Source organism: Salmo salar, chromosome 05 (genome assembly GCF_965601325.2).
Source record: "Salmo salar chromosome 05, fSalSal1, whole genome shotgun sequence".
In the NCBI taxonomy this organism is placed as follows: domain Eukaryota; kingdom Metazoa; phylum Chordata; class Actinopteri; order Salmoniformes; family Salmonidae; genus Salmo; species Salmo salar.
In genome coordinates this window covers 4,408,897-4,434,080 of record NC_138295.1, presented here as the reverse complement: position 1 = coordinate 4,434,080, position 25,184 = coordinate 4,408,897, and the positions used below count along the sequence as shown (strand labels likewise).

Here is a 25,184-nt window from a genome sequence, read left to right as displayed (position 1 = left end):
CAAAAGTTAGTGCATAATTCAAGCTGGTTTCTACTTTTGGTGACGCCTGACCTTGAATTGAAAATGGATGTTTGTACTTTTGTGGCTATGTACTGTCCTAACATAATCTAACTTTATGCTTTTGCCGTAAAGCCTCTTTGAAAATCGAACAATGTGGTTAGATTAAGGAGATGTTTATCATTTAAATTGTGTAAAATAGTTGATTGTTTGAGAAATTGAAATTATTAGATTTTTGATGTTTTGAATTTCCAGCCTTGTTAGCAATCCCGGCTCGGGGTTCATTGCTAACCTGTAGCCCCAACAGGCTTTAGTGAACTCAGCCCCAGGACCAGCTGGATGAGGGTCCTGAGGCTTCAGTGTGTTAGTAGAACAGGTTAGTGAACTCAGCCCCAGGACCAGCTGGATGAGGGTCCTGAGGCTTCAGTGTGTTAGTAGAACAGGTTAGTGAACTCAGCCCCAGGACCAGCTGGATGAGGGTCCTGAGGCTTCAGTGTGTTAGTAGAACAGGTTAGTGAACTCAGCCCAGGACCAGCTGGATGAGGGTCCTGAGGCTTCAGTGTGTTAGTAGAACAGGTTAGTGAACTCAGCCCCAGGACCAGCTGGATGAGGGTCCTGAGGCTTCAGTGTGTTTAGTAGAACAGGTTTGTGAACTCAGCCCCAGGACCAGCTGGATGAGGGTCCTGAGGCTTCAGTGTGTTAGTAGAACAGGTTTGTGAACTCAGCCCCAGGACCAGCTGGATGAGGGGACTATTTTCTTTGCTCAGCTCTTGGCATTGCAGGGCTTGGTAATGATATGAGAGGGGGTCATGGGATTTTAGATGTTTCTAAAACTGAATAGCTATTTTTTGAGTTTTTATTATTAGTGGATATTGGCCTCTCTTTCATGCTCTCTCTCTCTCTCTCTCTCTCGCTCTTTCTCGCTCTCTCTCTCTCTCTCTCTCTGTCTCTCTCTTTCTCTCCCCCCTCTCTCCCTCGCTGCATCTCTCTCTCTCTTTCTCTCTCTCTTGTTTCTTTTCTCCTGTCATCCCCTCCACTCCAGGGGGTGTTATTGTGCATGTGTGTGTGAGAGTTTGTTTGTGTCTGAGTGAGTGTGTGTGTGTGTGTGTGTATGTGTGTGTGTGTGTGTGTGTGAGAGTTTGTTTGTGTCAGAGTGAGTGTGTGTGTGTGTGTGTATGTGTGTGTGTGTGTGTGTGTGTGTGTCCGTGTCCTAATGATAGCTTGCCTTCCTAATGGGATAGCAGTGTTGAGTTGTGACTGAGGCCCGATAGCCATTAGCCCGGGCCAAGCTGACCTCCTGTACTCTCTGCAGACCTGACACGACAGCTTCGCTAAAACACAAGGAGGAATTTACCTCACATCTGTCAGGTTAAATATCTTAGCTCAAGATGAACTTTGAACTCTTGATGGCGGTATTGTCGCATCGGATGAGAATTTGAAAGCTCGACATGAAATTAACTTGGTCTTTGACATTCAGTCGGACCAGAACTCTCAGTGGTGTTGAGTATGAATAGGTTCTAATGTCGTTATTAGTACTTCTGTTGTCTGTCGTCAAGGCTACGGGACTCTAATGTCGTCAAGGCTACTGGACTCTAATGTCGTCAAGGCTACTGGACTCTAATGTCGTCAAGGCTACTGGACTCTAATGTCGTCAAGGCTACTGGACTCTAATGTCGTCAAGGCTACTGGACTCTAATGTCGTCAAGGCTACTGGACTCTAATGTCGTCAAGGCTACTGGACTCTAATGTCGTCAAGGCTACTGGACTCTAATGTCGTCAAGGCTACTGGACTCTAATGTCGTCAAGGCTACTGGACTCTAATGTCGTCAAGGCTACTGGACTCTAATGTCGTCAAGGCTACTAGACTCTAATGTCTTCAAAGCTTCCGGACTCTAATCTCTTCAAGGCCACTGAACTCTTCAAGGCTACTGGACTTTAATGTCTTCAAGGCTTCTGGACTCTAATGTCGTCAAGGCTACTGGACTCTAATGTCGTCAAGGCTACTGGACTCTAATGTCGTCAAGGCTACTGGACTCTAATGTCGTCAAGGCTACTGGACTCTAATGTCGTCAAGGCTACTGGACTCTAATGTCGTCAAGGCTACTGGACTCTAATGTCGTCAAGGCTACTGGACTCTAATGTCGTCAAGGCTACTGGACTCTAATGTCGTCAAGGCTACTGGACTCTAATGTCGTCAAGGCTACTGGACTCTAATGTCGTCAAGGCTACTGGACTCTAATGTCGTCAAGGCTACTGGACTCTAATGTCGTCAAGGCTACTGGACTCTAATGTCGTCAAGGCTACTGGACTCTAATGTCGTCAAGGCTACTGGACCGCGCAGGCTCTGGACCATGTCGTCAAGGCTACTGGACCGCGCAGGCTCTAGACTCGTCGTCGGCTCAGACCAGCTTCGCCCGGACTCTAATCTCTTCAAGGCCACTGAACTCTTCAAGGCTACTGGACTTAATGTCTTCAAGGCTTCTGGACTCTAATGTCGTCAAGGCTACTGGACTCTAATGTCGTCAAGGCTACTGGACTCTAATGTCGTCAAGGCTACTGGACTCTAATGTCGTCAAGGCTACTGGACTCTAATGTCGTCAAGGCTACTGGACTCTAATGTCGTCAAGGCTACTGGACTCTAATGTCGTCAAGGCTACTGGACTCTAATGTCGTCAAGGCTACTGGACTCTAATGTCGTCAAGGCTACTGGACTCTAATGTCGTCAAGGCTACTGGACTCTAATGTCGTCAAGGCTACTGGACTCTAATGTCGTCAAGGCTACTGGACTCTAATGTCGTCAAGGCTACTGGACTCTAATGTCGTCAAGGCTACTAGACTCTAATGTCTTCAAAGCTTCCGGACTCTAATGTCTTCAAAGCTTCCGGACTCTAATCTCTTCAAGGCCACTGAACTCTTCAAGGCTACTGGACTTTAATGTCTTCAAGGCTTCTGGACTCTAATGTCGTCAAGGCTACTAGACTCTAATGTCTTCAAAGCTACTGGACTCTAATGTCGTCAAGGCTACTGGACTCTAATGTCGTCAAGGCTACTAGACTCTAATGTCTTCAAAGCTACTGGACTCTAATGTCGTCAAGGCTACTAGACTCTAATGTCTTCAAAGCTACTGGACTCTAATGTCTTCAAGGCTACTGGACCCAAATATATGTAGGCTACTGGACTGTAATATCTTGCAGGGCTACTGGACTATAATATCTTGCAGGGCTACTGGACTCTAATATCTGTAGGCTACTGGACTGTAATATCTGTAGGCTACTGGACTGTAATATCTTGCAGGGCTACTGGACTATAATATCTTGCAGGGCTACTGGACTGTAATATCTTGCAGGGCTACTGGACTGTAATATCTTGCAGGGCTACTGGACTCTAATATCTGTAGGATACTGGACTCTAATGTATTCAAGGATACTGGACTCTAATATCTGTAGGATACTGGACTCTAATATCTGTAGGCTACTGGACTGTAATATCTTGCAGGGCTACTGGACTGTAATATCTGTAGGCTACTGGACTGTAATATCTTGCAGGGCTACTGGACTGTAATATCTTGCAGGGCTACTGGACTGTAATATCTTGCAGGGCTACTGGACTCTAATATCTGTAGGCTACTGGACTGTAATATCTTGCAGGGCTACTGGACTGTAATATCTGTAGGGCTACTGGACTGTAATATCTTGCAGGGATACTGGACTCTAATATCTGTAGGCTACTGGACTGTAATATCTTGCAGGGCTACTGGACTGTAATATCTTGCAGGGCTACTGGACTGTAATATCTTGCAGGGCTACTGGACTGTAATATCTTGCAGGGCTACTGGACTCTAATGTATTCAAGGATACTGGACTCTAATGTATTCAAGGCTACTGGACTATAATGTCTGTAAACTACTGGACTGGACAGGAATATGATGACAAGAAAATGGAAATGAAGTAATAATTTAAATGAATGGTATCGAGTTCAGTCTTAAATCTCCAACACAACCTCTGAACTCGTGATGTCGTTCCCTCACAGCTAGCTTTCGACGTTCTTGAGTCCCATACAAGGTAGGTTAATGAGGTTAAAGACGTGAATGATTGTTTATTAGAGGGATTTATTCTGGTCACACACTGCTATAGACCACCACTATAGTGAAGGTTTGATGTACAGAAAATTGGTTTATACTGCCAGGGACACACAGTGTACTTATAACACACACACACACACACACACACACACACACACACACACACACACACACACACACACACACACACACACACACACACACACACACACACACACACACACACACACACACACACCACTTAACAGACTCCTTGCGGGTCAGTGCACAAATCAAATAGACATTCAGTAGCACTAAGGGAACCGCAATTAGAAACCTCAGGAGGTGATTGGCTGAAACCGAGCTAGAGGCATCTCAGCACGTTGCTGGATAGTTCTGGTGTCTAACAGAACACACACACACACACACACACAACATGCTTTTATCTCCACGGAATTAAATAAGATTCCGAATAAATATGATTAGAGTTCAGTAAATGTATACTCTACCATCTCAGGGACAGTCACCTGGTACTGGTTCTGTTATAGCAACTATCTCAGGGACAGTCACCTGGTACTGGTTCTGTTATAGCAACTATCTCAGGGACAGTCACCTGGTACTGGTTCTGTTATAACAACTATCTCAGGGACAGTCACCTGGTACTGGTTCTGTTATAACAACTATCTCAGGGACAGTCACCTGGTACTGGTTCTGTTATAACAACTATCTCAGGGACAGTCACCTGGTACTGGTTCTGTTATAGCAACTATCTCAGGGACAGTCACCTGGTACTGGTTCTGTTATAGCAACTATAACAGGGACAGTCACCTGGTACTGGTTCTGTTATAGCAACTATCTCAGGGACAGTCACCTGGTACTGGTTCTGTTATATCAACTGTCTCAGGGACAGTCACCTGGTACTGGTTCTGTTATAGCAACTATCTCAGGGACAGTCACCTGGTACTGGTTCTGTTATAACAACTATCTCAGGGACAGTCACCTGGTACTGGTTCTGTTATATCAACTGTCTCAGGGACAGTCACCTGGTACTGGTTCTGTTATATCAACTATCTCAGGGACAGTCACCTGGTACTGGTTCTGTTATAGCAACTATCTCAGGGACAGTCACCTGGTACTGGTTCTGTTCTAGCAACTATCTCAGGGACAGTCACCTGGTACTGGTTCTGTTATAACAACTATCTCAGGGACAGTCACCTGGTACTGGTTCTGTTATATCAACTGTCTCAGGGACAGTCACCTGGTACTGGTTCTGTTATAGCAACTATCTCAGGGACAGTCACCTGGTACTGGTTCTGTTATAGCAACTATCTCAGGGACAGTCACCTGGTACTGGTTCTGTTATAGCAACTATAACAGGGACAGTCACCTGGTACTGGTTCTGTTATAGCAACTATCTCAGGGACAGTCACCTGGTACTGGTTCTGTTATAGCAACTATCTCAGGGACAGTCACCTGGTACTGGTTCTGTTATAGCAACTATCTCAGGGACAGTCACCTGGTACTGGTTCTGTTATAACAACTATCTCAGGGACAGTCACCTGGTACTGGTTCTGTTATAGCAACTATCTCAGGGACAGTCACCTGGTACTGGTTCTGTTATAGCAACTATCTCAGGGACAGTCACCTGGTACTGGTTCTGTTATAGCAACTATCTCAGGGACAGTCACCTGGTACTGGTTCTGTTATAACAACTATCTCAGGGACAGTCACCTGGTACTGGTTCTGTTATAGCAACTGTCTCAGGGACAGTCACCTGGTACTGGTTCTGTTATAGCAACTATCTCAGGGACAGTCACCTGGTACTGGTTCTGTTATAGCAACTATCTCAGGGACAGTCACCTGGTACTGGTTCTGTTATAGCAACTATCTCAGGGACAGTCACCTGGTACTGGTTCTGTTATAGCAACTATCACAGGGACAGTCACCTGGTACTGGTTCTGTTATATCAACTGTCTCAGGGACAGTCACCTTGTGTAGTGTAGTGAACCGTGAGGTCCAGAGTGCATTCACAACAGAACATAGACCTTCGACACACACACACACACACACACACACACACACACACACACACACACCACACACGCACACACGCACACATGCACACGCACACACACACCCACACACACACCCCCACACACCCGCACACACACCCCGCTTAATTTGTCAGACAACCCCAAAACTAGCCAAAAAAACCCCAGCGACAGGTCAGGCTGATACTCTGTTATCAGACACAACTGCGTCGTCAACAAACTACAGATAATATGATCTGTTGTCTTTCACAAGAATACTGAAATCTATATGCAGGACGTGCCCGTTCTCTGCTTCCCCTCTGTAGTCCAGCTAGCCACATCACTCGCCCTTTTTGGAGCCAATTACATTATTTTATCCGAGTCGTCGTGTTCCTGGCAAGAGGCATCATTGAGCAATCACCCTCACACACTCACACACACACACACACACACACACACACACACACACACACACACACACACACACACACACCCCGTGAGCAATCACCCTCACACAATTTACACCACACTTACAAAGGCACACACACACACACACACACACACACACACACACACACACACACACACACACACACACACACACACACGACACACAAACACACACACACTCACACTCACACACACACACCCCGTGAGCAATCACCCTCACATAATTTACATCACAGTGATGGACGACGGCTATAACATATATTTTATGACTCCATCAGCGTTTTACAATGTCTTCCCAAATTAATTCAATTAAAATGACGACCCGGGAATATTAAACCATTTCATGTTCGACTGGGTTCTCTTGGTCTAAAACACAAAACCAGAACCCATCTGAAAACACGGCACAATGCTGTTTGGGTCCGTTGATATATTGTTTTTCTCTTGGGGGGAATTGTTGTCCTGTCTTACTGTAGCCCTGTCTACCTGTAGTCCTGTCTTACTGTAGTTTTGTCTTATTGTAGTCCTGTCTAACTGTAGTCCTGTCTAACTGTAGTCCTGTCTTACTGTAGTCCTGTCTTACTGTAGTCCTGTCTTATTGTAGTCCTGTCTTATTGTAGTCCTGTCTTATTGTAGTCCTGTCTTACTGTAGTCCTGTCTTATTGTAGTCCTGTCTTACTGTAGTCCTGTCTTATTGTAGTCCTGTCTTATTGTAGTCCTGTCTTACTGTAGTTCTGTCTTATTGTAGTCCTGTCTTATTGTAGTTCTGTCTTACTGTTGTCCTGTCTGACTGTAGCAGGGGCTTTCCTGGCTGACTGATGATTTCACAGAGAGAGAGAGTGTGTGTGTGTGTGTGTGTGTGTGTGTGTGAGATTGTTTGTGTGTGTGTGTGTTTGTGTGTGTGAGAGTGTGTGTGTGTGTGTGTGTTGGAGCGTGTGCGTGTGCGTGTGCGTGTGCGTGTGCGTGTGTGTGTGTGTGTGTGTGTGTGTGTGTGTGTGTGTGTGGAGAGTGTGTGTGTGTGTGTGTGTTGGAGCGTGTGCGTGTGCGTGTGCGTGTGCGTGTGTGTGAGTTTGAGTGTGTGTGTGTGTGTGTGTGTGTGTGTGTGTGTGTGTGTGTGTGTGTGGTGTGTGGAGCGATAGCTTCTCTGTTCTTTTCACTGTGTTTCTTTAAAACGGTCGTTGAAGCGACGCATGCAGCAGCAGCCGGATGGCTCAGAAATAACAAATCTTTATGTTTAACACACTTTAATTATTATTCTCAGGTAAGTTACCTTTTTACAGAATGGCATTACAGTATTTGTTTTTTATTTAATTTTATTTTATTCCACCTTTATTTAACCAGGTAGGCTAGTTGAGAACAAGTCCTTTATTTAACCAGGTAGGCCAGTTGAGAACAAGTCCTTTATTTAACCAGGTAGGCAAGTTGGGAACAAGTTCTCATTTACAACTGCGACCTGGCCAAGATAAAGCAAAGCAGTTCGACAACATACAACAACACAGAGTTACACATGGAGTAAAACAAACATACAGTCAATAATACAGTAGAAAAATAAGTCTATATACAATGTGAGCAAATGAGGTGAGATAAGGGAGGTAATTTGTAATTCCATATGTGTAAATATTGCTACTGCAATTAACACCACCTTCATCTAACACTATTTTACCACCATATGTGAATTTCAAATTCAACATGTGAAAGTTAGATTTTTTTTTTTTACATGTAATAATGCAAATTAGATTTTCACGTGAATGATTTTCACATGTGAACATGAGATTGTCATATAACAAAATGTTTCACATGTGAAACTGCATATTTGATTTTCAAAAAAATAAAATATTCTCACGTGTGTAAAGTTGGTGTTGACCTGTGACCTCGAAATGTAATACAAAAATCTCATATCCCGATATAGGTCATTTCATATCCCGATAACGCTACATATCACGATATAGCACATTTTCTGTAAATTCAATGAATAAATAGTTATATAAATGACCACATGTAAAGGCCAATTTCTTACATTTTGAATTAAACTCAACAAATAAAAGGTACTTACTCATATTTGATTAGTTCTCCTTTTTATTTACAACCTTTGTGCAAATTTTCAATTAAGCATTTTAACAAAATATAAAATATTAAAATGTATAAAATAGAAAATGATAAATAGAAAAACACTTCAACTATAGTTGCAAATAAAATAAATAGGGCTAAAATGTGAATATAGACTGAAATATCCAAACCAGACATACTCTTTAACTGTTTGAATTAAGGCAACAAACAAAATGAATACAGGCCTAACAAATATTGGTATGTATATAAAACACCAAATGTAAACATGTGAAATGCCAGTCCAACATGTGAAATGCCAGTCCAACATGTGAAATGTCAGCTCAACATGTGAAATGTCAGCTCAACATGTGAAATGTCAGCTCAACATGTGAAATGCCAGCTCAGCATGTGAAATGTCAGCCCAACAACTTAAATGCCAGCTCAACATGTGAAATGTCAGCTCAACATGTGAAATGTAATGTCAACATGTGAAATGTCAGCTCAACATGTGAAATGTAATGTCAACATGTGAAATGTCAGCTCAACATGTGAAATGTCAGCCCAACATGTGAAATGTCAGCTCAACATGTGAAATGTCAGCTCAACATGTGAAATGTCAGCCCAACATGTGAAATGTCAGCTCAACATGTGAAATGCCAGCTCAACATGTGAAATGTCAGCCCAACATGTGAAATGTCAGCTCAACATGTGAAATGTCAGCTCAACATGTGAAATGTCAGCTCAACATGTGAAATGTCAGCCCAACATGTGAAATGTCAGCTCAACATGTGAAATGTCAGCTCAACATGTGAAATGTCAGCCCAACATGTGAAATGTCAGCTCAACATGTGAAATGCCAGCTCAACATGTGAAATGTCAGCCCAACATGTGAAATGTCAGCTCAACATGTGAAATGTCAGCTCAACATGTGAAATGTCAGCTCAACATGTGAAATGTCAGCCCAACATGTGAAATGTCAGCTCAACATGTGAAATGTCAGCCCAACATGTGAAATGTCAGCTCAACATGTGAAATGCCAGCTCAACATGTGAAATGTCAGCCCAACATGTGAAATGTCAGCTCAACATGTGAAATGTCAGCCCAACATGTGAAATGTCAGCTCAACATGTGAAATGTCAGCTCAACATGTGAAATGTCAGCTCAACATGTGAAATGTCAGCCCAACATGTGAAATGTCAGCTCAACATGTGAAATGTCAGCCCAACATGTGAAATGTCAGCTCAACATGTGAAATGCCAGCTCAACATGTGAAATGTCAGCCCAACATGTGAAATGTCAGCTCAACATGTGAAATGTCAGCTCAACATGTGAAATGTCAGCTCAACATGTGAAATGTCAGCCCAACATGTGAAATGTCAGCTCAACATGTGAAATGTCAGCCCAACATGTGAAATGTAAGGTCAACATGTGAAATGTCAGCTCAACATGTGAAATGCCAGCTCAACATGTGAAAGGTCAGCTCAACATGTGAAAATGTGATTTAACATGTGAACATGTGTATTTCTGTAAGGGTAGGCCTACTATAGATGCTATTATCTGGGCTATTTCCTTCCTTCCTAACATTTCAAAGTATTTCAAATAATCAACCATCACAACCAGCTAAGATCAACCATCACAAGCTGCTAAGATCAACCAGCTAAGATCAACCAGCTAAGATCAAAACCATATAAAATGGTGTCTATAGACAGTATATGAATAGAAAATGTGTGTACAACAGAAGTTATATAGGATGGTGTGTATAGACAGTAGTTATATAGGATGGTGTGTATAGACAGTATAGTCAGTAGTTATAGAGGATGGTGTGTATAGACAGTAGTTATATAGGATGGTGTGTATAGACAGTATAGTCAGTAGTTATAGAGGATGGTGTGTATAGACAGTAGTTATATAGGATGGTGTATATAGACAGTAGTTATATAGGATGGTGTGTACAACAGTAGTTATATAGGATGGTGTGTATAGACAGTAGTTATATAGGATGGTGTGTATAGACAGTATAGTCAGTAGTTATATAGGATGGTGTGTATAGACAGTAGTTATATAGGATGGTGTATATAGACAGTAGTTATATAGGATGGTGTATATAGACAGTAGTTATATAGGATGGTGTGTATAGACAGTAGTTATATAGGATGGTGTATATAGACAGTAGTTATATAGGATGGTGTGTATAGACAGTAGTTATATAGGATGGTGTGTATAGACAGTAGTTATATGGGACGGTGTGTATAGACAGTAGTTATATAGGATGGTGTGTATAGACAGTAGTTATATAGGATGGTGTGTATAGACAGTATGGACAGTAGTTATATAGTACGGCGTCTATAGATAGTATGGACAGTATATAAACAGAAAAGGTGTGTACAACAGTAGTTATATAAGATGAGCCATTACTAGAATACAGTATATACTGTACATATGAAGTGGGTAAAACAGTATGGAAACATAATTAAAGTGACCAGCGTTCAATGACTCTATGTATAAGGCAGCGGTCTCTAAGGTTCAGGGTAGAGTACCGGGTGGTAGCCGTAACAGTGACTAAGGTTCAGGGTAGAGTACCGGGTGGTAGCCGTAACAGTGACTAAGGTTCAGGGTAGAGTACCGGGTGGTAGCCGTAACAGTGACTAAGGTTCAGGGTAGAGTACCGGGTGGTAGCCGTAACAGTGACTAAGGTTCAGGGTAGAGTACCGGGTGGTAGCCGTAACAGTGACTAAGGTTCAGGGTAGAGTACCGGGTGGTAGCCGTAACAGTGACTAAGGTTCAGGGTAGAGTACCGGGTGGTAGCCGTAACAGTGACTAAGGTTCAGGGTAGAGTACCGGGTGGTAGCCGTAACAGTGACTAAGGTTCAGGGTAGAGTACCGGGTGGTAGCCGTAACAGTGACTAAGGTTCAGGGTAGAGTACCGGGTGGTAGCCATAACAGTGCCTGTTGTGGGTGGTGGTGCCTGTTGTGGGTGGTGGTGCCTGTTGTGGGCGGTGGTGCCTGTTATTCGCGGTGGTGCCTGTTGTGGGCGGTGGTGCCTGTTGTTCGCGGTGGTGCCTGTTGTTTGCGGTGGTGCCTGTTGTTCGCGGTGGTGCCTGTTGCCGTACCAAGCAGTGAACCTTTCTTAATAATGACTAAATAATAGGAACCAAATATGCATCCCCAACGGCAGCCTATTCCATTCACAGTGGCCATATGGCTCTGGTCAAAAGCAGTGCACTAAATAGAGAATATGTTGTAATTTGGGACTGAAACCAAGTCTTCGCTATCGAGGGAAAGACCACACGTCTTTAAATCCATGGCATTTACATTTTAATGTGTAAAACCTACAGAAAGATGAAATGTTCCTCTGGTGAACAATGTATGATTGGTTTTCGTCTGATTCCAGAACGTTCTAACAGCTTGTGGCGAGGTGGTAATTAGGTTGATGTAGTGAACGACTTAGCGTTGGTTCATTTACAACACAGTTAAATAACAGAGCTACGGCAGAGGATGACTGGTACTGAACACACTGCACTGAATGGGAGATTCTCTTCGGCGTGTGTCTCAAATGGCACCCTCAGGGCCCATAGGACTCTGGTCTAAAGTAGTGCACTATATGGGGAATAGGGCTCTGGTCTAAAGTAGTGCACTATATATAGGGAATAGGGTCCTGGTCTAAAGTAGTGCACTATATAGGGAATAGGGCCCTGGTCTAAATAGTAGTGCACTATATAGGGAATAGGGCTCTGGTCTAAAGTAGTACACTATATAGGGAATAGGGCTCTGGTCTAAAGTAGTGCACTATATAGGGAATAGGGTGCCATTAGGGCTCTGGTCTAAAATAGTGCACTATATAGGGAATAGGGTGCCATAGGGCTCTGGTCTAAAGTAGTGCACTATATAGGGAATAGGGTGCCATAGGGTTCTGGTCTAAAGTAGTGCACTATATAGGGAATAGGGGCCATTTGGGCTCTGGTCTAAAGTAGTGCACTATATAGGGAATAGGGTTCCATCGGGCTCTGGTCTAAAGTAGTACACTATATAGGGAATAGGGGCCATTTGGGCTCTGGTCTAAAGTAGTACACTATATAGGGAATAGGGTTCCATCGGGCTCTGGTCTAAAGTAGTATACTATATAGGGAATAGGGGCCATTAGGGCTATGCCTCTTCAGCTCTGAACAACACAACATTAACACAACACTACTGCCTTAATGTTAGTACACAGTCTAACTCTGGGACCTTTATCTCTCTCTCTCTTTCTTCAATTCTCTCTTTCTTTTTCTTTCTCATCTCTCTCTCTTTCTCTTTCTTTCTCTATCTCTCTGTATCTTTCTTTATCTCTCTCTCTCTTTCTTTATCTCGCTCTTTCTTTATCTCTCTCTCTCTCTCTGTGTGTATCTCTCTCTCTCTCTCTCTCTCTCTCTCTCTGTCTCTCTCTCTCTCTCTGTCTCTCTCTCTCTGCGCCTCTCTCTCTGTGTGTGTCTCTCTCTCCCTGAATTCTCTGTGTACCCCCTTCCTTTCCTCTGCAGAGATCCTGGAGTCTGTGGCACCTCTAAAGCAGATTTATTAAATGGTTAACCTCTACGGGATCGGTGTCGCTACACCGGGACGGTTGTTGCTAACATGCGCTAATGTGACTAGAATGACATTGTATTCTGTAACTGCCAACTTCCCGGGACATAAACATGTCTTATACGGGCAGAAAGCTTAAATTCTTGTTAATCTTACTGCAGTTTCCAATTAACAGAAGCTAAATACCATGCTATTGTTTGAGGAGAGTGCACAATAACAAAAAACTTCAATTACGGCAACTGGTTTGATACATTCACCTCAAAAGGTAAATAATGTACTTACATTCAGTAATCTTGCTCTGATTTGTCATCCTGAGGGTCCCAGAGATAAAATGGAGTGTAGTTTTGTTTGATAAAATCAATTTTTCTGTTCAAATGTAGGAACTGCATTCTACAGTTTTACCCCCCTGCTGTCTCTAGCTCCACACCCACCCTGCCTGGCCATCTAGATGTGTATTTTCTATAGCGAAGCTAATGATCCATCATCTATGACATTCCTGGGAGTGTGTAAACTCACCTTTTTTATTACCATAGCATTTTGGTATGTTCTCTATAGTTATGTACTTGAAAATGTATAAATTGAGCAATTCGACACATTTGGGCAAACCCCTGGCAGACTTGATACAAAATATTGTGCAGTAATGTTATTCTTCACTGGATCAGTCTGAAACTTTGCACACCCACTGCTGCCATCTGGTGGCCTACATTTCAATTACACCTAGACTCCTTTCTGAAAGTATGGCTTTTCTCTTGCATTTCAAAGTTGATGGAAAATGTAAATTTAAAAAAAGAACACATGTTTTTTTGTTTGAATGATCTTTTACCAGATCTAATGTGTTATATTCTCCTACATTAAGTGTTTCCTTTCAAATGGTATCAATAATGTGCACATGCTTCAGGTCCTGAGCTACAGGCAGTTAGATTTGGGTATGTCATTTTAGGTGAAAATTGCAAAAAAGGGAACAATCCTTATTAATAAATCTGCTTTAGAGCAGCTGGACTAACCATTAATAAACCTGCTTTAGAGCAGTAGGACTAACCATTAATAAACCTGCTTTAGAGCAGTAGGACTAACCATTAATAAACCTGCTTTAGAGCAGCAGGACTAACCATTAATAAACCTGCTTTAGAGCAGTAGGACTAACCATTAATAAACCTGCTTTAGAGCAGTAGGACTAACCATTAATAAACCTGCTTTAGAGCAGCAGGACTAACCATTAATAAACCTGCTTTAGAGCAGTAGGACTAACCATTAATAAACCTGCTTTAGAGCAGTAGGACTAACCATTAATAAACCTGCTTTAGAGCAGCAGGACTAACCATGCTTCTCTAAAGCAGGTTTATTAATAGTTAGTCCTGCTGCTCTAAAGCAGGTTTATTAATGGTTAGTGCTGCTGCTCTAAAGCAGGTTTATTAATAGTTAGTCCTGCTGCTCTAAAGCAGGTTTATTAATGGTTAGTGCTGCTGCTCTAAAGCAGGTTTATTAATGGTGAGTCCTGCTGCTCTGCTCTGCTCCCAGCCAGGCCTCTAGCCTGCCTGTAGCCTAGCTGTAATACATGGGAAGTGATAAATCATACACAGCACATTAATACTGTAGGAGGTTGGAAGGGGACTAGGGGCTCAAAGGCATGTAGGGGGCTGGAGTTGGGGGGGTGATTATTCACGTTGGCAGCGGGGTTGGGGGCTCTAACGTTGAAAAGGGCATCGTTCTAAACGGGGTGGAAAGCTGCTCTCATCTCATCCTTCTTCCCAAATGGCACCCGATTCCTTATATATACCAGGGCCCTGGTCCGAATGTAGTGAACTATATAGGGAAGTGTCTTTCCGAGTAGTTAGATGGGATCTGAGAAAGGTATTTTTGTTTGACATATATTATCTGAAATATCATTTTAATGAGTATCTGTGTGATGTAGTCCATTCCTACAGTCAAACGACCAAATCCAGTGGCATCATGGGTAGAATGCTATTCATATTTTTCATAATTTCATAATTAATAAACATAAAATGAAAGAAGAAAAAAAAATGTAAATATGGAAAATCAGGTGTTTCTATGTCGAACGTTGTTTTTCATTTTTCAGTCTTCTGAGACGTATTTAAAGCGTAATATTGGGATGCTAACTCGAAAATGTAATACATTTCGATTCTATATCTGACATGGTAAATGTGTCTTCCTTTTTTTAAGCCAGTAATACCACCAAGAAACACTCTGTGTGGTCATGATTTAACCCACTGCAGTAAAAGGTTAAAGGATAATCATTTTTACAAAAAGTAAATATAAATATTTTTACTAAGTATGACTGTATGCATAAATAATCAATTCATATTTATATCTCCAGTCAATTTGGTCAGAATCTGTGACTATCCTATTAGGCTGCTTGCAAATTTTACCCTTTAAAAATGACATTACGGTTTCAATATTTCTGTCACAGAAAGTCAGATTTTTTACGAGGTAAAGTTGGTCCTGGTTCAGTTTTCTCAGAGGCTGTAGGTCACGTCCTGACCAGTAAAAGGGTTATTTGTTATTATAGTTTGGTCAGGACGTGGCAGGGGGTATTTGTTTTATGTGGTTCGGGGTTTGTTGGGTTATGTGATTATGTAAGAGGGGTGTTTGTTTAGAGTGTTCCGGGGTTTGTTGGGCTATGTTCTTGTTAGTTTATTTCTATGTTAGTTCTAGTCGAACTATGTCTATGTTTAGTTAATGGGGTTGACCTTCAATTGGAAGCAGCTGCTCCTCGTTGCTTCTAATTGAAGGTCCTATTTAAGAGGGGTGTTTGTTCTATGATATTTGTGGGTAGTTGTCCCCTGTTTAGTGTCTGAGCACCTCATAGGACTGTTCGTTCGTTCGTTCGTTCGTTCGTCCGTCCGTCCGTCCGTCCATCCATCCATCCATCCATCCATCCGTCCGTTCGTTTTTTCCTTGTTCACATTAAAAAAGCAGATGAATATACACGTTCCCGCTGCGTTTTTGGTCTGATCATTACGACGCCTGTTACAGTCTATGTCATCTGAGAAGACTCAGACGCTGGTGATACAGACACACAACTGTAAAATATCACAATTGGCATCTGTATATGGCACATCTTAAAGAGTAGTGACTATTCATGCATCCATTACATAGTCTGTGTATATGGCACGTCTTAAAGAGTAGTGACTATTCATGCATCCATTACATAGTCTGTGTATATGGCACGTCTTATAGCATAGTGACTATTCATGCATCCATTACATAGTCTGTGTATATGGCACGTCTTAAAGAGTAGTGACTATTCATGCATCCATTACATAGTCTGTGTTTTGTTTGTTATTCCACTCAGTTTTTGTATGACATTTCAGGATATTTGACCTAAATCTATTACTCTTTTCATTATGCCCATTTTCACCAGATTTGACCTTTAATTAACCTATTGAACATTGCCTAAATCTAAATGAAATGTTTGTCCTAACAAGGTGTATCACCCCATCATAGTTTGATCTAGCGTGGATGACGGCCTGTATCAAGCAACAACAGTAAAAGAAAAGCTATTTTTTTTACCAGGTTGGCTGGTCTATTAATTCAAACTACTGAATCTTAGAAGCTAAAATTTGCTTGCAGGAGGAGACGTATGTAATCAACACCGCAAATACCTCAATGATTCAACGTTCTCCCCTTGCCTTGCCTGCCTGCCTGCCTGGCAGCTTCCAGGACTCAATTAAACTAGACCCATTTCTAGTCATTTAGTTAGAGGAGGGGAATGATAGCTTTACAGGCTGCTGGAAACTTTCTGAATACAGATGAGGCTGGGTTCAAACAGGGTTGCTGATCTTTCGCTCAATGGAACTTGGGCCTGCATAATAATCGTACAATTGTGTAACCGACAATTATGGACAATAACGGTGAAGTAAAAAAATAATCAGCTTCATAAAATATAGATTTTTGAAGAGGGATATTCAACTTTGTTTTCAAGTAGATAAAGTACCCAACAGCAGTTTTTCATGTTTATATTTAAAGTTGGTAATTATTTCACAAGCAGAACGACGGTTGAAAGGAAAGTAATCATTTATAAAAGTTCCAAGAGGTCAAATCCATTCGTTTTTGAGACGTGGGTGAAACTACAGTGTTTTGTTTCTTCTTCTATAGAGTATTTAATAGTCAGCCAAACCAAAGTAGAGATTTGCTTGACTGTGACAAGCACAGTATTATTTGGACTCCAAAATAAGTTAGATAGGAAGGGATAGACTAGGATGTCATGGGATGCAGCTGTAGGGGCCTGAAAGAGACAGTCACAGTTACATCTAGCTTTGTTAAACTCTACTCATCTGTAGTCAGAGACTGTCACAGTTACATCTAGCTTTATTAAACTCTACTCATCTGTAGTCAGAGACTGTCACAGTTACATCTAGCTTTATTAAACTCTACTCATTTGTAGTCAGAGACAGTCACAGTTACATCTAGCTTTATTAAACTCTACTCATATGTAGTCAGACAGTCACAGTTACATCTAGCTTTATTAAACTCTACTCATTTGTAGTCAGAGACTGTCACAGTTACATCTTGCTTTATTAAACTTTTCTCATCTGACGCCTGCCTCCCTCCTTCCTCTATCCTTCCTTCACCCTCCTCCTCCTTCCCTCCCTCATTACCCCTCCCTCCTCCCTCCTTCCCCCCTCCCTCCTCCTTCCCCCCTCCCTCCCTCCCCCTCCCTCCTTCCTCTTCCCTCCTTCTCCCTCCCTCCTTCTCCCTCCCTCCTTACCCCTCCCTCCTTACCCCTCCCTCCTCCCTCCTTCCCCCCTCCCTCCTCCTTCCTCCCTCCCTCCCTCCCACTCCCTCCTTCCTCTTCCCTCCTCCCTCCCTCCTTCCTCCTCCCTCCCTCCTTCCCCCTCCCTCCCTCCTCCTTCACCCTTCCTCCCTCCTCCCTCCTTCCTTCTTCCTCCTCCCACCTTCAGGATTCTCCATCTGCATTGGAACATGTCTCACCATCTCAACATTAATCAGCTTCTCCAGTCTCTCAATTCCTCAAATCCCAGGCCCTGTTAGAGATTACTTCTCTACCTCTATCTCTCTCCCTTTCTTCACAATACTCCTCTCCTTCTCTCTTTCTTCAGAACTGGGCCGTGACCCTGTCTTGCATTTTAAATGAGCTTGCTGGCACTGCAGCCCTGAGCACCTATCAATTAGAGAAAGAATCTCTCAATTCCATTCAATCCAAAGGGCTTTATTGGCATGGGAAACATATGTTTACATTGCCAAAGCAAATGGAATAGACAATAACAAATGGGAAATAAACAATGGAAACATTAGTAAACACTACAAGTTTTAAAGAATATAGACATTTTACATGTTATATTATTGGCTATGTACAGTGTTGTAACAATGTGCAAATAGTTGAAGCATGAAAGGGGAAATAAATAAACAGATATAGTTTGTATTTACAATGTTTGTGCTCCAGTGGTTGCCCTTTTCTCATGGCAATGGGCCACAAATCTTGCTGCTGTGATGGCACACTGCAGTATTTCGCCTAACAGATATGGGAGTTTATCAATGTTTGATTTGTTTTCAAATGATTTGTGGGTCTGTGTATGTGTGGGAAATATATGCCTCTAATATGGTCTTACATTTGGCAGGAGGTTAAGAAGTGCAGCTCAGTTTCCACCTCATTTTTTGTGGGCAGTGTTCACATAGCCTGTCTTTATAGAGCAAATGTATTAAAAATAAAAAAGGAAATATCACATTTGCATAAGTATTCAGACCCTTCACTCAGTATGTTGTTGAAGCACCTTTGGCAGTGTTTACAGCCTCAAGTCTTCTTGGGTATGACGCTACAAGCTTGGCACACCTGTATTTGGGGCGTTTCTCTCATTCTTCTCTGCAGATCATCTCAAGCTCTGTCAGGTTGGATGGGGAGCGACGCTGCACAGCTATTTTCAGGTCTCTCCAGAGATGTTCGATAGGGTTCAACTCCGCCCCAGTCTGAAGTCCTGAGCGCTCTGGAGCAGGTTTTCATCAAGGATCTCTCTGTACTTTGCTCCATTCATCTTTCCCTCGATCCTGACTAGTCTCCCAGTCCCTGCTGCTGAAAAGCATCCACAAAGCATGATGCTGCCACCACCATGCTTCACCGTAGGAATAGTGCCAGGTTTCCTCCAGACGTGACGCTTGGCATTCAAGCCAAAGTGTTCAATCTTGGTTTCATCAGACCAGAGAATCTTGTTTCTCATATTCTGAGAGTCTGTTGGTGCCTTTTATGAGCTTTCATGTGCCTTTACACTTCCATCTGGCCACTCTACCGTAAAGGCCTGATTGGTGGAGTGCTTCAGAGATGGTTGTCCTTCTGAAAGAAGAAGATGGGAGAACTTATTCCAATTAAGAATGACGGAGGCCACTGTTCTCGGGGACCTGCGCAAAAAAAATGTTGGTACCCTTCCCCAGATCTGAGCCTCGACACAATCCTGTCTCGGAGCTCTACGGACAATTCCTTTGACGTCATGGCTTGGTTTTTTCTCTAACATACACTGTCAACTGTGGGACCTTATATAGACAGGTTTGTGCCTTTCCAAATCATGTCCAATCAATTTAATTTACGACAGGTGGACTCCAATCAAGTTGTAGAAACATCTCAAGGATGATCAATGGAAACAGAATGCACTTGAGCTCAATTTTGAGTCTCATAGCAAAGGGTCTGTATACTTATGTAAATAAGGTATTTCTATTTTTCTAAAAACCTGTTTTTGCTTTCTCATTATGGGGTATTGTGTGTAGATTGCTGAAGAAAACAAAATATGTAATCAATTTTAGAATAAGGCTGTAAAGTAACAAAATTTGGAAAAAGTCAAGGGGTCTGAACCAAATTGGCTGTATATGTTGAAGAGGGTGGGGCTCAAGCTGCATCCCTGTCTCACCCCACGGTCCTGTGGAAAGAAATCTGTGTGTTCATTGCCAATTTTAACTGCACAGTTGTTGTGTGTGTACATTGATTTTATAATGTCACATGCTTTGCCCCCAACACACCCTTTCCATCAATTTGTATAGCAGACCCTTATGCCAAATTGAGTCAAAAGATTTTTTGAAATCAACAAAAGCATGAGAAGACTTTACTTTTATTTTATTTTGTTTGTTTGTCAATTTGGGTGTGCAGGGTGAATACGTGGTCTGTCGTACGGTAATTTTGGTAAGAAGCCAATTTGACATTTGCTCAACACATTGTTTTCCCTGAGGAAATGTTGGGTTCTGCTGCTAATGCTAATACAGATTAAAGCTATTTCATGCGAGAAATTGCCAAGAAACTGAAAATCTCGTACAACTCTGTGTACTACTCCCTTCACAAAACAGCGCAAACTGTCTCTAACCAGAATAGAAAGAGGAGTGGGAGGCCCCGGTGCACAACTGAGCAAGAGGACAAGCACATTAGAGTGTCTAGTTTGAGAAACAGACGCCACACCAAGTCCTCAAATAGTACCCGTAAAACACCAGTCTCAACGTCAACAGTGAAGAGGCGACTACGGGATGCTGGCCTTCTGTTGTAATGATTAAACTAGTGCACTATATACCATTTAGCTTTGTAATTAATCAAGCATCCCACGTATTGTTTAAAACATACTGTCAATCAACATACATTGCTGCACATAACACAGAAACATATATGTGCCATAGAACTGTAAATAGTAGGTAGAACAGTTCATAAACAATAAACTGAAGCACGGTCATGACTGAGACTTGACCAAAGCCAGTCTTTACCACATACACAGTTTATGGAAGAGGTTTAGCATACTTCAGCAGAGAGAGAGAGAGAGAGAGAGAGAGAGAGAGAGAGACAGAGAGAGAGACACATAGAGAGAGAGAGACACAGAGAGAGAGAGAGAGAGAGAGAGAGAGAGAGAGAGAGACAGAGACACAGACAGAGAGAGACAGAGACACAGACACAGAGAGAGAGAGAGAGAGAGACAGAGAGACACAGAGAGAGAGAGAGAGAGAGACAGACACAGAGAGAGAGAGAGAGAGAGAGAGAGAGAGAGAGAGAGACAGAGACACAGACAGAGAGAGACAGAGACACAGACACAGAGAGAGAGACACAGACACAGATAGAGAGAGAGAGAGAGAGACAGAGAGAGAGAGAGAGAGAGAGAGAGAGAGAGAGACAGAGAGAGAGAGAGAGAGAGAGAGAGAGAGAGAGAGAGAGAGAGACACAGAGAGACAGCGACAGAGACAGCGACAGTGTGACATATTTTCCTCTAAACAGGTGTGCTGGGGTTGTTTAAATATGCCCCCGTTGGGCCGTTAAGCCTGTGTAACTGCAACCATAAATTACTCATCATTGAAGTGACAGGTTTGTGGCAGGGAAAAAATATATATATTGCATTTCAGTGTCACCAAAAATGTGTCTGTCTGTAAAGAGAAGTGAGATAAACTTGTCTCAGAGGGGGAGGGAGGGAGGGAAAGAGGGAGGGAGAGAGAAAGGAAACAGGGGAGGACAGAGAGAAAGCAAGGGAAGAGGGAGAGGCATATAAATGTTAGCATAGTGCGCATGTCCTATTTGTAGTGAGGTGTTATTAGCGACCTAGCTGTAGTGCTAGCAGCCTAGCGACCAGCTGTCAGAGGATCATCGGGCTCTGGAACACTGAATGAGCATCCCTGTCCTCTTCTCTCCTGCCTGACTGTTTTTCTCTGTCTGCTGGGAAGTGTACAAAAATACTGCCCCAATCTCTCTCTCTCTCTCTCTCTCTCTCTCTCTCTCTCTCTCTCTCTTTCTGCTTACATCTCTCGCTCCCTCTCTCTCTATCGTTCTCTCCACTCTCTCTTTCTGCTTACATCTCTCGCTCTCTCTCTCTCTCTCTCTCTCTCTCTCTCTCTCTCTCTCTTTCTGCTTACATCTCTCGCTCCCTCTCTCTCTATCGTTCTCTCCACTCTCTCTTTCTGCTTACATCTCTCGCTCTCTCTCTCTCTCTCTCTCTCTATATCTATCTCTCCTCTCTCTCTTTCTGCTTACATCTCTCTCTCTCTCTCTCTCTCTGCGCCTTTCTCTTCTTCCCACCTGGGGTTCATTGTCAGGAATATTTAGTAATAAACTAACATCTGTAGCTTGCTTCCTCTTTCTTCTACAACAATATTTTATTCTCTTATTAAGCTCTCTATCTCTCCTCTCTCAATCTCTGTCCTCTGCCCCCTTGTCTCTCCGGAAAATGTCATTTCATTATGTTCTCTTCCACTCTTACTCTCTCTCTCTCTTACTTCCAGCTAACTTTTGTATATTTCCCATTTCTTCACCACAACATGTTTGCTGAAGTTTTTTGAATATAAACTTCTCAAAATAAATCATTAAAATCAACCTCTATTATATATTGATCACTAGAAACACTTTGAAAGTAATGTTTCTAGAACATAATGTTTATTGGATTTCTTCATATGTTCAGCAAACTACACCATACACTATACCATATAATACACCACATACTATACCATACACTATACCATATACTACACCATATACTATACCATATACTATACCACATACTATACCATACACTATACCATACACTACACCATATACTATACTACATACTATACCATATCCTACACCATATACTATACCACATACTATACCATATACTATACCATATACTATACCATATACTATACAACATACTACACCACATACTATACCATATACTATACCATACACTATACCAAATACTACACCATATACTATACCACATACTATACCATATACTATACCATATACTATACCATACACTATACCATACACTACACCATATACTATACTACATACTATACCATATACTACACCATATACTATACCACATACTATACCATATACTATACCATATACTATACCATATACTATACCACATACTATACCACATACTATACCACATACTATACCATATACTATACCATACACTATACCATACACTACACCATATACTATACTACATACTATACCAAATACTACACCATATACTATACCACATACTATACCATATACTATACCATATACTATACCACATACTACACCACATACTATACCATATACTATACCATACACTATACCATATACTACACCATATACTATACCACATACTATACCATATACTATACCATACACTATACCATACACTACACCATATACTATACTACATACTATACCATATACTACACCATATACTATACCACATACTATACCATATACTATACCATATACTATACCATACACTATACCATACACTACACCATATACTATACTACATACTATACCATATACTACACCATATACTATACCACATGCTATACCATATACTATACCATATACTATACCATATACTATACCACATACTACACCACATACTACACCACACACTATACCACATAAAATAACACATACTATACCACATAGTATACCATATACTATACCATATACTATACCACATACTATACCACATAAAATACCACATACTATACCACATACTACACCATATACTATACCATATACTATACCACATACTATACCACATACTATACCACATACTATACCACATACTATACCATATACTATACCACATACTATACCATATACTATACCACATAAAATACCACATACTATACCATATACTAAACCACATACTATACCATATAGTATACCATAAACTACACCACATCCTATACCATATACTATACCATATACTATACCACATACTATACCACATAAAATACCATATACTATACCATATACTACACCACCTACTACACCATATACTATACCATATAGTGTACCATATACTATACCATATACTATACCATATACTATACCATACACTACACCACCGACTACACCATATACTATACCATATACTATACCACATACTATACCATATACTATACCATATACTAAACCATATACTATACCATATACTGTACCATATACTATACCACATACTATACCATATACTATACCACATACTAACCACATAAAATACCACATACTATACCACATACTATACCATATACTATACCATATACTATACCACATACTATACCTCATAAAATACTACATACTATACCACATACTACACCATATACTATACCATATACTATACCACATACTATACCATATACTATACCACATACTATACCACATACTATACCACATACTATACCATATACTATACCATATAGTATACCATATACTTTACCACATACTATACCATATACTATACCACATACTATACCACATACTATACCACATACTATACCATATACTATACCATATACTATACCACATACTATATGATATACTATACCACATATAATACCATATACTATACCACGTACTATACCATATAATATACCACATGATTCAGCAAATTATACCAAATACTTCACCACACTGTTAATGCGCAATGAGTCTGAAGTCAGCTGAAGAGAAGTGAAGCCTAATAGTCTCTAATCCAACACTCTGACAGAAGTCTCCAGTATAATAGTCTCTAATCCAACACACTGACAGAAGTCTCCAGTATAATAGTCTCTAATCCAACACACTGACAGAAGTCTCCAGTATAATAGTCTCTAATCCAACACACTGACAGAAGTCTCCAGTATAATAGTCTCTAATCCAACACACTGACAGAAGTCTCCAGTATAATAGTCTCTAATCCAACACTCTGACAGAAGTCTCCAGTATAATAGTCTCTAATCCAACACACTGACAGAAGTCTCCAGTAAAATAGTCTCTAATCCAACACACTGACAGAAGTCTCCAGTAAAATAGTCTCTAATCCAACACACTGACAGAAGTCTCCAGTATAATAGTCTCTAATCCAACACTCTGACAGAAGTCTCCAGTATAATAGTCTCTAATCCAACACACTGACAGAAGTCTCCAGTATAATAGTCTCTAATCCAACACTCTGACAGAAGTCTCCAGTATAATAGTCTCTAATCCAACACACTGACAGAAGTCTCCAGTATAATAGTCTCTAATCCAACACACTGACAGAAGTCTCCAGTATAATAGTCTCTAATCCAACACACTGACAGAAGTCTCCAGTATAATAGTCTCT

The 25,184-nt window shown here is 41.4% G+C and overlaps 1 long non-coding RNA gene across 1 annotated transcript in view; it reads right to left on the bottom strand.

The window, feature by feature from the left end:
• LOC145879490 (uncharacterized) overlaps positions 1 to 22,362 on the bottom strand; it is a 391,863-nt gene extending 369,501 nt beyond the window's left edge. Inside the window, exon 1 of the long non-coding RNA XR_014392272.1 lies at positions 21,919 to 22,362. This is a non-coding gene — a long non-coding RNA (uncharacterized LOC145879490). The remainder of the gene's footprint in view (positions 1 to 21,918) is intronic.
• Between the last annotated feature and the right edge of the window lie 2,822 nt (positions 22,363 to 25,184).